The sequence below is a fragment of the Lolium perenne genome, chromosome 7 (assembly GCF_019359855.2).
Source record: "Lolium perenne isolate Kyuss_39 chromosome 7, Kyuss_2.0, whole genome shotgun sequence".
Lineage (NCBI taxonomy): Eukaryota > Viridiplantae > Streptophyta > Magnoliopsida > Poales > Poaceae > Lolium > Lolium perenne.
The window spans coordinates 92348851-92361003 of record NC_067250.2 but is presented as its reverse complement, the minus strand read 5'-3'; positions in this window follow the sequence as shown (position 1 = coordinate 92361003).

Sequence of the window (12153 nt, the reverse complement as noted above, 5' to 3'; positions counted from 1 at the left end):
ATATTATCAACACGTTTAATCATGAGGATTTGACAAAATGCCTAGTTACTCTTTGGGATATACGGTTCGCTCGTCGGAAGGCGATACATGAAGGTCAGTTTCAGATCCCACTCAGCACACATTCATTCGTGGAATCTTTCCTTCCTGATCAGGAGATCGCTTCGACGAGTAAGGTGAAACCTCAACCAATCACATGTAATACACATGCGCTGAAGAGGGGGATTGCTTCACCTTTAGGTGTAGCATAGCTTAATGTAGAATTGTAGATGCTGCGATCAAGAAGGGAGCAGTATTGACCATGTGGCAACAGTTTGCAGGTCATCAGAGGGTGCTTTTCTAGGAGCATCAACAGTGGTAATCCTGGACGTGATTGACTCGGCAACACTCGAAGCCCTAGCATGTCGCGAGGCTTTGGCTCTAGTTGTTGATCTTCAACTCACGCGTATTAAAGTAGCCATGGACTGCTTGGAGGTGACTCGAAGCCGTGAAATCAAGGCAAAAACCCCAGACTTTGTTGAAGCATCTTTTGTGCATGAGCGATGAAGTTGTAATGCCAACGCCCATAGTTTAGCCTGGTCTTTCGGTTTCTCTTGATATTGGTCATCACCTCTCGCTTGGTAGATCGCCAGATGAGCATTCTATCCCTATGAACTTAATCAATAAAGAAAGTGGCGATTGTTTCCCTAAAAAAAGTAAGTCAAAAAGGTAAATGAAACAAAAACAGCTAACAATGGCTATGATTTAAAAGGAATGGAATGATTGTGTTGTTAAATGTTTTGTTTTCTATCTTGTAATGTACGAAGCATGGGGGATGTTCCCATCTTAGTTAACACTTAACCGGGCCTCTGGTACGAGGCACCGTTCCTCCCAAACCCACATGGCATCAGAGCAACCTCTTCTAGCTCCGTTCCGATCTACATAACCTAAAATCAAACCGATCGTTGGCAAATATCGTCGATCGCTGCCCTCCCTCCTACTCCATGGCGACCTCCTCATCGAAAGAGACCCTAGCAACGCTTCTCGAGTCGCCTTCCTCAGAGAAACTCTCCAGGGACAATCATATATACTAGCAGATACAAGTTCTGCCGGCTCTACGCGGTGGTCCCATCATGGGGCTACTTGATGGCTCCGATTCGGCCCATGCAGAAACTTTGGAGGTACAAGAAGAGGGTTCAAGGAGGTTCGTTCCCGAACGTGCGCACGTGTAGGGATTCGTTGCATAGAAAACAAAAAATTTCCTACCGCGAGAACGCAATCCAAGCCAAGATGCAATCTAGAAGATGGGAGCAACAAGGGGATGATCGAGACTCACGCTTGAAGATTTCCAAAGCCTACAAGATGAGGCTCTTGTTGCTGCGGTAGACGATCACTTGCCGCTTTCAAAAGCGCGTAGAAGATCTTGACGATGCCACAATCGGGCAGCACCTCCGTACTCGGTCACACATTTGGTGTTGATGAAGACGGCGTGGTGGCGGTGTCGATGGAGATCTCCGGTGGAGCTTCGCTAAGCGTTGCGGGAGATGGGGGAGGAGTGGGCGGCTAGGGTTTGGGGAGAGGGGGTGGCCGGCCTCCTTGGGGTGCGGCCAAGGTGGTGGTGTTGTGGTAGCCGGCCCCTCCCCTTGGTCCCGCTTTATATAGGTGGAACCCCCAAGTGTTGGACTACAAGTCTTCGAATAAGACCCCAACCCAAAACCTTCCATGTGTAGGGAAACCTACCCAAGGTGGGATTCCCACCTCAAGTGGGACTCCCACCCTTCCATGAGGGGGGTGGCCGGCCACCCTTGGTGGACTCCACCCCTCTAGGGTTGGCCGGCCATGGGAGGTGGAGTCCCTTTGGGACTCCGCCTTCCAAAGTGATTTCTTCCGGACATTTCTAGAACCTTCTAGAACCTTCCATAAATGCACCGGATCATTTTCAAACTTATAAAATGACTTCCTATATATGAATCTTATTCTCCGGACCATTCCGGAACTCCTCGTGATGTCCGGGATCCCATCCGAGACTCCGAACAAAACTTCGAACTCCATTCCATATTCAAGTTCTACTAATACAACATCAAACCTTAAGTGTGTCACCCTACGGTTCCCGAACTATGTAGACATGGTTGAGAACTCTCTCCGACCAATAACCAATAGCGGGATCTGGAGATCCATAATGGCTCCCACATATTCAACGATGACTTAGTGATCGAATAAACCATTCACATACGATACCAATTCCCTTTGTCACGCGATATTTTACTTGTCCGAGGTTTGATCATCGGTATCACTCTATACCTTGTTCAACCTCGTCTCCTGACAAGTACTCTTTACTCGTATCGTGGTATGTAGTCTCTTATGAACTTATTCATATGCTTGCAAGCTAATTAGACGACATTCCACCGAGAGGGCCCAGAGTATATCTATCCGTCATCGGGATGGACAAATCCCACTGTTGATCCATATGCCTCAACTCATACTTTCCGGATACTTAATCCCACCTTTATAACCACCCATTTACGCAGTGGCGTTTGATGTAATCAAAGTACCTTTCCGGTATAAGTGATTTACATGATCTCATGGTCGAAAGGACTAGGTAACTATGTAACGAAAGCTTATAGCAAATAACTTAATGACGTGATCTTATGCTACGCTTAATTGGGTGTGTCCATTACATCATTCATATAATGATATAACCTTGTTATTAATAACATCCAATGTTCATGATTATGAAACTAATCATCTATTAATCAACAAGCTAGTTAAGAGGCTTACTAGGGACTCATTGTTGTTTACATAACACACATGTATCAATGTTTCGGTTAATACAATTATAGAATGGTATATAAACTTTTATCATAAACATAAAGATATATAATAACCACTTTTATTATTGCCTCTTGGGCATATCTCCAACAGTCTCCCACTTGCACTAGAGTCAATAATCTAGATTACATTGTAAGGTACCTAACACCCATGGCATTCTGGTGTTGGTCATGCTTTGCCCTAGGGAGAGCTTTAGTCAACGGATCTGCTACATTCAGATCAGTGTGTACTTTGCAAATCTTTACTTCTCCATCTTCGATGTACTCGTGAATCGAATGATAACGCAGCTTGATATGCTTCAGCCTCTTGTGTGACCTTGGTTCTTGTGCATTGGCGATGGCACCCATGTTATCACAGTAGATGACCAATGGGTCCAATGCACTAGGAACCACACCGAGCTCTACAATGAACCTCTTCATCTATACCGCTTCTGATGAAGCCTCTGAAGCCGCTATGTACTCCGATTCTGTTGAAGACTTCGTCACTGTGCACTGCTTTGAGCTTGCCCAGCTTACTGCAGCACCATTCAATATAAACACGTACCCAGACTGTGACTTAGAGTCATCAGGATCAGTGTTCCAACTTGCATCGGTGTAACTTGTTACAATGAGCTCTTGGTCACCTCCATAACAAAGAAACATATCCTTAGTTCTTTTCAAGTACTTCAGGATATTCTTGACCGCTGTCCAGTGTTCCATTCCTGGATCACTTTGATATCTGCTAGTCAAACTAACAGCATGTGCTATATCCGGTCTAGTACATAGCATGGCATACATGATAGAGCCTACTGCCGATGCATAGGGTATCTGACTCATCCTTTCTCTTTCTTCTGCCGTAGCCGGACCTTGAGTCTTACTCAAGACCTTGCCTGGTAACATAGGTAAGAATCCTTTCTTACTTTCGTCCATTCTAAACTTCTTTAGAATCTTGTCCAGGTATGTACTCTGTGATAGCCCTATTAGACGTCTTGATCTATCTCTATAAATCTTGATGCCTAATATATACGATGCTTCACCAAGGTCTTTCATTGAAAAACTATTATTCAAATAACCTTTTACACTGCTTAATAGTTCTATATCATTCCCAATCAATAATATGTCATCTACATATAATATCAGGAATGCTACAGAGCTCCCACTCACTTTCTTGTAAATACAGGCCTCTCCATGACACTGTATAAACCCGAAGTCTTTGATCACCTTATCAAAGCGTCGGTTCCAACTTCTCGATGCTTGCTTCAGTCCATAAATTGAACGCTGAAGTTTGCATACTTTGTCAGCATTTTTAGGATCAACAAAACCTTTGGGTTGTACCATATACAACTCTTCCTCAATGTCTCCATTAAGGAACGCCGTTTTGACATCCATCTGCCAAATCTCATAATCGAAAAATGCAGCTATTGCTAACAAAATCCTCACAGATTTTAGCTTCGCTACAGGTGAGAAAGTCTCATAGTAGTCAACACCTTGAATTTGTCGGAAACCCTTTGCGACAAGTCGAGCTTTATAGACAGTAATATTACCATCAGCATCTGTTTTTCTCTTGAAGATCCATTTATTCTCGACAGCCTTGCGGCTATCAGGTAAGTCTACCAAAGTCCACACTTTGTTATCATACATGGATCCCATTTCGGATTTCATGGCTTCTTGCCATTTGTTGGAATCTGGGCTCATCATCGCTTCTTCATACGTCGCAGGGTCTTCATCATTGTTGTCCACAATCATGACATTTAGACAAGGATCATACCAATCAGGAGTGGCACGTTCCCTTGTCGATCTGCGAGGTTCAGTAGCTATCTCGTTTGAAGTTTCATGATCATTATCATTAGCTTCCTCTGTTGCCAGTGCAGGCGGCACAGGAACATCTTCCGGTACTGCGCTACTCTGATAAATGAGTGAAGATTCATCAATCTCATCGAGTTCTACTTTTTTTCTAGTCACTTCTTTAGTGAGAAATTCTTTCTCAAGAAAGGTTCCGTTCTTAGCAACAAAGATCTTGCTTTCGGATCTATGATAGAAAGTGTACCCTATAGTTTCCTTAGGGTATCCTATGAAGACGCATTTCTCCGCTTTGGGTTCTAGCTTGTCCGGTTGTAACTTTTTTACATAGGCTTCGCAACCCCAAACTTTAAGGAACGACAGCTTAGGTTTCTTATTAAACCATAATTCATACGGTGTCGTTTCAACGGATTTTGATGGTGCTCTATTTAAAGTGAATGCGGCTGTCTCTAATGCATAACTCCAAAATGATAACGGCAAATCAGTAAGAGACATCATAGAACGAACCATATCTAAGAGAGTTCGATTACGACGTTCGGACACACTGTTTCGTTGTGGTGTTCCCGGTGGTGTCAATTGTGAAAGTATTCCGCATTTCTTTAAAGGGATTTCTATTTTCGTGCCCTCGGTTCCTTAGTTGTACTCAGTTTTCCCCAGCCCCTTAGTTTTTCCTCACTTTTCCCCAAGTCCTTGTTTGAAACCCGCAGAAGGCAGCTCAGACGGCAGGATTCCCGTTAAGTTGACCGCTCCGTTCTGACGTGTGGGGCCGCGTCGTGTGGGCCCGCGTCGCGTGGGGCTGGTAGAAAGGGACCGCGTGGGACAGGACGAGATTGCGTTTGGTTGCACGTGAGCAGGAGCTGGGTTTTGTCTCTCTCGGCCATTGGCATTTCCCTTTTAAGAGTACCTTTTCTGCCTCCTTCTCTCTGCCTTTTTTCACATAATTAGTATCAAATCTAGAGAAGCTTGCATTTCTGTCTTTCTTCAATTATTATTTGTGCCTTTTGGCCCTGGTTGTTTTCCCAATATGGCAGCAAATCTAGTAGGGAGCCCAATCTAGTACTCCATCTAGTCCATATGTATGTAGTTAAATCTAGAAGCAAATCTACAGGGAATGTACGATAAATTCACAAGGTCATATAGTAGAATAGGGATAGATAATATAGACAATAAGCTGCATTCAGCAGCCAAACATAGTAGGGTTCGAGGTTCTTCACAGCAGTACAGCACCATCATACTAACAACATAACAACGAGGGATCCCTAACTAACAACAAAGGGATCCCAACAACAAAATGGAGGAGGCAGCAGCAGCACACGTCCAGGACTCCGCCTACCCCATCTGCCTCTGCCTCCACTTGTTGCTCCCCTTGGGAGCCTTGGGCTTGAGCGGAGGCATGCGCCCGCCGGAGATCTCCACCCGCTGGATGCTGCGGAGGTGCATGCCGAGCGCCAAGTGCTTGGCGCGGAAGGAGTTGGGGTTCACCGACGCGCCGACCTTGGGGTTGGTGTGGCCGATGTTCTCGGCATGCGTGAGGACGCAGCTGAAGTCGGTGCCGCCGAGCCTCCTAGTGCGTAAGGGGCACCTGTAGACACCCTTGGCGACGTCGAGGTAGGAGACATATCGGCCGACCTGCAGCCTCCGCAGCACTGGCGAGTCTTGACGTCATGGTGCTCGTCGTCGCTGCCGACGTCGCTGCCGAACAGCTGATCCATATCAAACGGGAATTTATTAGTGAATGAGTTGCAAACGTGCATGATAACAAAGTTAGGAAAAACAGAGGCAGCCTCGGTTAGAGTGGACACGATTATATGTCTGAGGGATGGTGTAAGCGAACCAAAGCTCATGCACAACAGATTTGTACACGTAAATGGTTCGCTGAACCCTCCCTGTAAAAATCTGTGCCCACCGATTCATCATAGGCAAAGAAACAGATTCCGCATCTGAACTTGAACACATTCCAGATTATTTGCAAAATTAAACGGTTGATATCTTTTGATTCGTGCATAAAATAACCGATTGAGATCCTATGATTACTTGCATAAATTAACCGATTGAGATCCCATTATTACTTGCATAAATTAACCGAACGGCCGAAACCCAAATCTTGAACGAAATCAAGGAGGGATCAAAGCAAAATGGAATAAAATCGGCGCAAATATTAGCCCAATACTCATCCATCCACAGATCCATCTACACCAGCACAAATAGGGTTCAAAAGGAATGGGGAACAAAAAAGGAAGCAAACCGTAGTTATTACCTCGTTCCATGGGTCCTCTATGGAGGTGTCGTAGCGGTTCGGGGCGGGACGTACGGCACCGGCTCATAGGGGTCCCATCCCGGTGGGATCTGACCGCGACCGGCGGCAGCAGCCTCCGATGCACCGGCGGAGGCGGCGGCGACGTCCGTTGAGGGGACGGCGGCGACGTCCGTTGAGGGGACGGCGTCGAAGAGGGAGGCGTCGCGCTTGGAGCCGACGGCGCCGTGGACGATGGGATTGGCATTCTCCTTGTCCATCTCGCCGGCAGAGGAGAGGGAGAGGGAGAGGGTTTTTGCTTTGGAGAAGATGATGGGACGTGAGAGAGGCGGCGTTGCGTAGGCGAGTGAGAGTGACAGAGATAGTGGGAGGAGGCGTCTATAAAGGCTAGTGGTGGTTAATGCGACCCGCGTCCTACGCGTCCACCGCCGCACGTCTCGCACGTCTTGGACTTCTGCAATGCGCCACGCGTCCACGATTGCACGTCTTCGACTTCGCACCGCGACCGGCGTCTACGCGTCAAATATTGCACGTCTTTCATTTCTGCACCGCAACACGCGTCCTCGAGTCTAACCCTGAAAATTTAGATATACTCAGTTATAACCTCGAGCATTATACTAGCATTTTTTGTGTGCTCAGTTTTCCCCTTGAGTGCTAGTACCTGCTAGTGCAATATGCTCAGTTTTACCCTCAAGTAGCTGGTCAACAGACAGTCAACAAATGGGATTAACTAGTTAAATGAGTCATTTAATGTGCAAAAAATTCCGAAAAATAGTGGCACATACTCATGGAGTCTTTACCACAAATTTCAGTTCTCAAAACATAGATAAGTCATAGATAAATCAAGTTTTACCACAAATTGCCACTTCTCAAAGGCCTTCTCAAATCACCTAGTAGCTATGAAGGTGCATGGTTTTCCACAATAAGCCCTTCCCAAAACAGCTTTCCCCAAAACATACTTTGTCTAAATGAGGCCACAATTCTCACACTCATGTATATTTGTATTGCAAATAGTTTGAGATAGGCCAAGATGGGTTTTATTCTACAAAACACGCATTTTTCATTTTTTAAATCTCATATTTGAATCCCTTAGTCCTGTTTATTACATAGGTGCCCTTGGTTTCTTGATACTACTCAGTTTTGCCCTCTCCCTCCACAAATTCTCTCACACGTGCAACATTGCCCTGATTGGTCTAGCCCATGTCACGCGGATCGTGCCCGCCGACCGTTGATCGTATGATCTAACGGGCAGGATAACCCCTCCCTCTCTCTGTCGGCGGTTACCTTCCACTCTCTAAGTTTGCTAAATGGCGGTTTTACGTATTTATTTTCACGCGCTAAAAATTATAAACTCTTTTAGGCATTACTTTTCACGCAAAAAATGATAAACCATCACCGATTTGTTGTAGCCATAAATTTTCACGCAAAAAATGATAAACCGTCACCGATTTGTTGTAGCCATTAATTTTCACGAAAATCCCAAATGATAAACCATCACCGATTTGTTGTAGCCATTACTTTTCACGCAAAAAATGATAGACCATCACCGATTTCTTGTAGCCATTACTATTCACGGTAAAAATGATAAACGAACCAATCTATCTATCTCTCGTATTTGAAGTTTGGAAGGGTTCACCATCTAGTTATGTTAACTTTCGAGGTTTTGATCTGAAAACAAATGGGTATTATAAAGGGAAATAAAAGTTCAAAAATGTAAAAACGAAACAATCTACCTATCTTTGTATAGAAGATCGTCTGTATGATTTTTGAGGTCATTTAGAGAAGGTAGAAAAAATCCCTTTTGAGAAGGTCGAAAAAACCTAACTTGTTACAAAAGCTGGTTTCGGTGAGACCTAACCAAATTTGGCATACATTATGCCATATCTATAACAACAAGGAATATCTAAAAGGGAAAGTTTCACAAAATTTGAAATTTATGGCGAAAATGATGCCATACATGATGCTGTTTTTCGAGGTTTTGACCTGAAAATCAATTGGATATTATAAAGGGAAATAAAAAGTTCAAAAAATATAAAAACGAAACAATCTATCTATCTATGTATAGAAGATCAGCTGTATGAAATTTGAGGTCATTTAGAGGAGGTAGAATAAATCACCTTGTTAGAAAAGCTGGTTTCAGTGAGACGAAACGGCATGCGTTTAAGCAAAGTGATTTTTTCGAACATCTCCAAATGATCCCAAATTTGCCATACATGATGCCATACGTGTAACAACAAGGAACCCTATCTAAAAAGTGTCAAAAAAGTTTGCCCAACCGTATAGCTCTATCAAAAAGAACCTCACCATGGCGCTAGTATAATTTTGGGCTTACTTACAAACTTTCGTTACCTAACCTTCAACACGAAACTTGTTTCAAATCACTTTTGGCGTACAAGAAACAAATCCCTCCTTGATTCGAGCACCACAGCCTCCAAACTTTGCCGATGCCGATATCGGCATGGTCAGAACGGCTATGCTCGACGCCACTGCTAGGTCACCGTCGGGATGCACCCTCAATCCCGTCCCCTCATTCGATCACCGACACACCGTAGATACCACCGAGGCCAATGCCGAACGTACATGCTGATGCCAATGCCGAACATGCATCCACGCCGATGTGGGCACGGCCACGCCGCCCCGCTATGTTGGACGCCACAGACCACCGCGAGGTCTTTCCCTTCGCCACCACACTCTTCTAGCACCCATCTATACACGCCAGAAAGGAGAGACACTAGTTTTCTCTACATTGCTCGTGTTCGTGTCGGACACGGTCAGTCAAAGTTTTGAGGTAGTCGTCGATGTCGTTGACCATTTCTTCTCTTCTTTGCATGGTTAAACGCGTCTAGTTCATATCTATCTAATGCGTCTGGTCTCGCCTCATGCAGTTCTTTGTGGACGTCGATCTCATCTCGGCACTCCGCAGGCCACCTCCTCCGTGCCATCGCTGTAGAGCTCCGTTTAAAAATCTAATCCTACCCGTGTATTGCCCCTTGTATCAGCGCCATGGCCCCACTTGTCATTTGATATAGCGAAGCCCCACTCGTTCGCGTTTTGGTCAGGGATACAGCGATGCTTACGGTCAAACAAAGATGGATGGTCTAACGTGTCTTTGCAGGCTCTACGTGGCCCCACTAGTCAGAAGATAACGGTCAACCGTCGGGCAACCGGGCGTTACATCACGTGTGATGGTTTCAGACAAACGCTTGGGTAAAACTGAGGAAAAACTAAGGAGCTGGGGAAAACTGAGCACAACTAAGGACCCGAGGGCACGAAAATAGAAATCCCTTCTTTAAATGCATGCCAAACTCATAACTCAGATATTCACCTCCACGATCAGATCGTAGAAATTTAATCTTCTTGTTACGTTGATTTTCTACTTCACTTTGGAATTCCTTAAACTTCTCGAAAGTTTCGGATTTATGTTTCATGAAATAGATATACCCATATCTACTCAAATCATCTGTGAAGGTTAGAACATAACGATAACCACCGCGCGAGGCTACACTCATTGGTCCGCACACATCGGTATGTATGATTTCCAATAAGTCTGTAGCTCGCTCCATAATACCAGAGAATGGAGTCTTAGTCATTTTTCCCATTAGACATGCTTCGCATCTATCAAGTGACTCAAAGTCAAGTGATTCAAGTAATCCATCGGTATGGAGTTTCGTCATGCGTTTCACTCCAATATGACCAAGACGACAGTGCCACATATAAGTAGAATTATCATTCAATTTAATTCGCTTAGCATCAATATTATGAATATGTGTATCACTACTATCGAGATCTAACAGAAAAAAAACCATTCTTTTCAGGTGCTCGACCATAAAAGATATTATTCATAAAAATAGAACAACCATTATTCTCAGACTTGAATGAATAACCGTTTTGCATTAAACAAGATCCAGATATAATGTTCATGCTCAACGCGGGTACAAAATAACAATTATTGAGGTTTAAAACTAATCCCGAAGGTAGATGTAGAGGAAGTGTGCCGACAGCGATCACATCGACTTTGGATCCATTTCCAACGCGCATCGTCACTTCATCCTTCAATAGTCTTCGTTTATTCTTTAGTTCCTGTTTCGAGTTACAAATATGAGCAACCGAACCAGTATCAAATACCCAGGTACTAGTACGAGAACCAGTAAGATAAACATCTATAACATGTATATCAGATATACCTTCTTTCTTCTTCTTGACAAGGCCGCTCTTCAGATCCGCCAAATACTTGGAGCAATTACGCTTCTAGTGTCCCTTCTCCTTGCAGTAATAGCACTCAACATCAGGCTTAGGGCCAGTCTTAGGTTTCATAGGAGGCGTGGCAGCTTTCTTGCCACCCTTCTTGAATTTTCCCTTAGACTTGCCCTGTTTCTTGAAACTGGTGGTCTTGTTGACCATCAACACTTGGTGCTCTTTCTTGATCTCAATCTCAGCAGATTTCAGCATGGCGAAGAGTTCAGGTAACTCTTTGTTCATGTTCTGCATATTGTAGTTCATCACAAAGTTCTTGAAACTAGGTGGCAGTGATTGAAGGACACGATTAATCCCCAGTCGGTTAGGAATCACTATTCCCAAGTCACTGAGTTTCTTCGCATGCCCGGTCATGGCGAGCATGTGCTCACTAACGGAGCTGCCTTCTTCCATCATGCAGCTGAAGAAGTGTTTTGATGCTTCATAGCATTCCACGGCCGCATGAGTTTCAAAGATAGCTTTCAGCTCATTGACCAACTCATGAGGATCGTGGTGCTCAAAACGTTTTTGAAGATCGGCTTCCAGACTGCATAGGATGGCACACTGAACTTGAGAGTACCGAGTTTTCCGAGTCTCGTAAACATTCTTTACTTCATCGGTTTCAGTTTGTGCAGGAGGGTCACCTAGCGGTGCATCAAGCACATATTGCAGGTTTCCACCATTGAGGAAGATCCTCACATGACGGAACCAGTCGGTGAAGTTGCTACCGTTGCTCTTAAGCTTTTCTTTCTCTAGGAACTGGTTAAAATTGATAGGGGACGCCATATCTACAACATATATTTGCAATAGTTTAGACTAGGTTTATGACAAATTGAGTTCAAATTTTAATTCAACAAAATTAAAAACTAGGTGAACTCCCACTCAAAACAATATCCCTCGAATTGTCTTAGTGATCACACGAACCAAATCCACCACACCAAGTCCGATCATCACGAGACAAGATGTAACTTCAATGGCGAACACTCAAAGTGTTCATCATATCAATCATATGATTTATGCTCTACCTTTCTGTATCACGTGTTCCGAGACCATGTCTGTACATGCTAGGCTCATCAAGGCCAC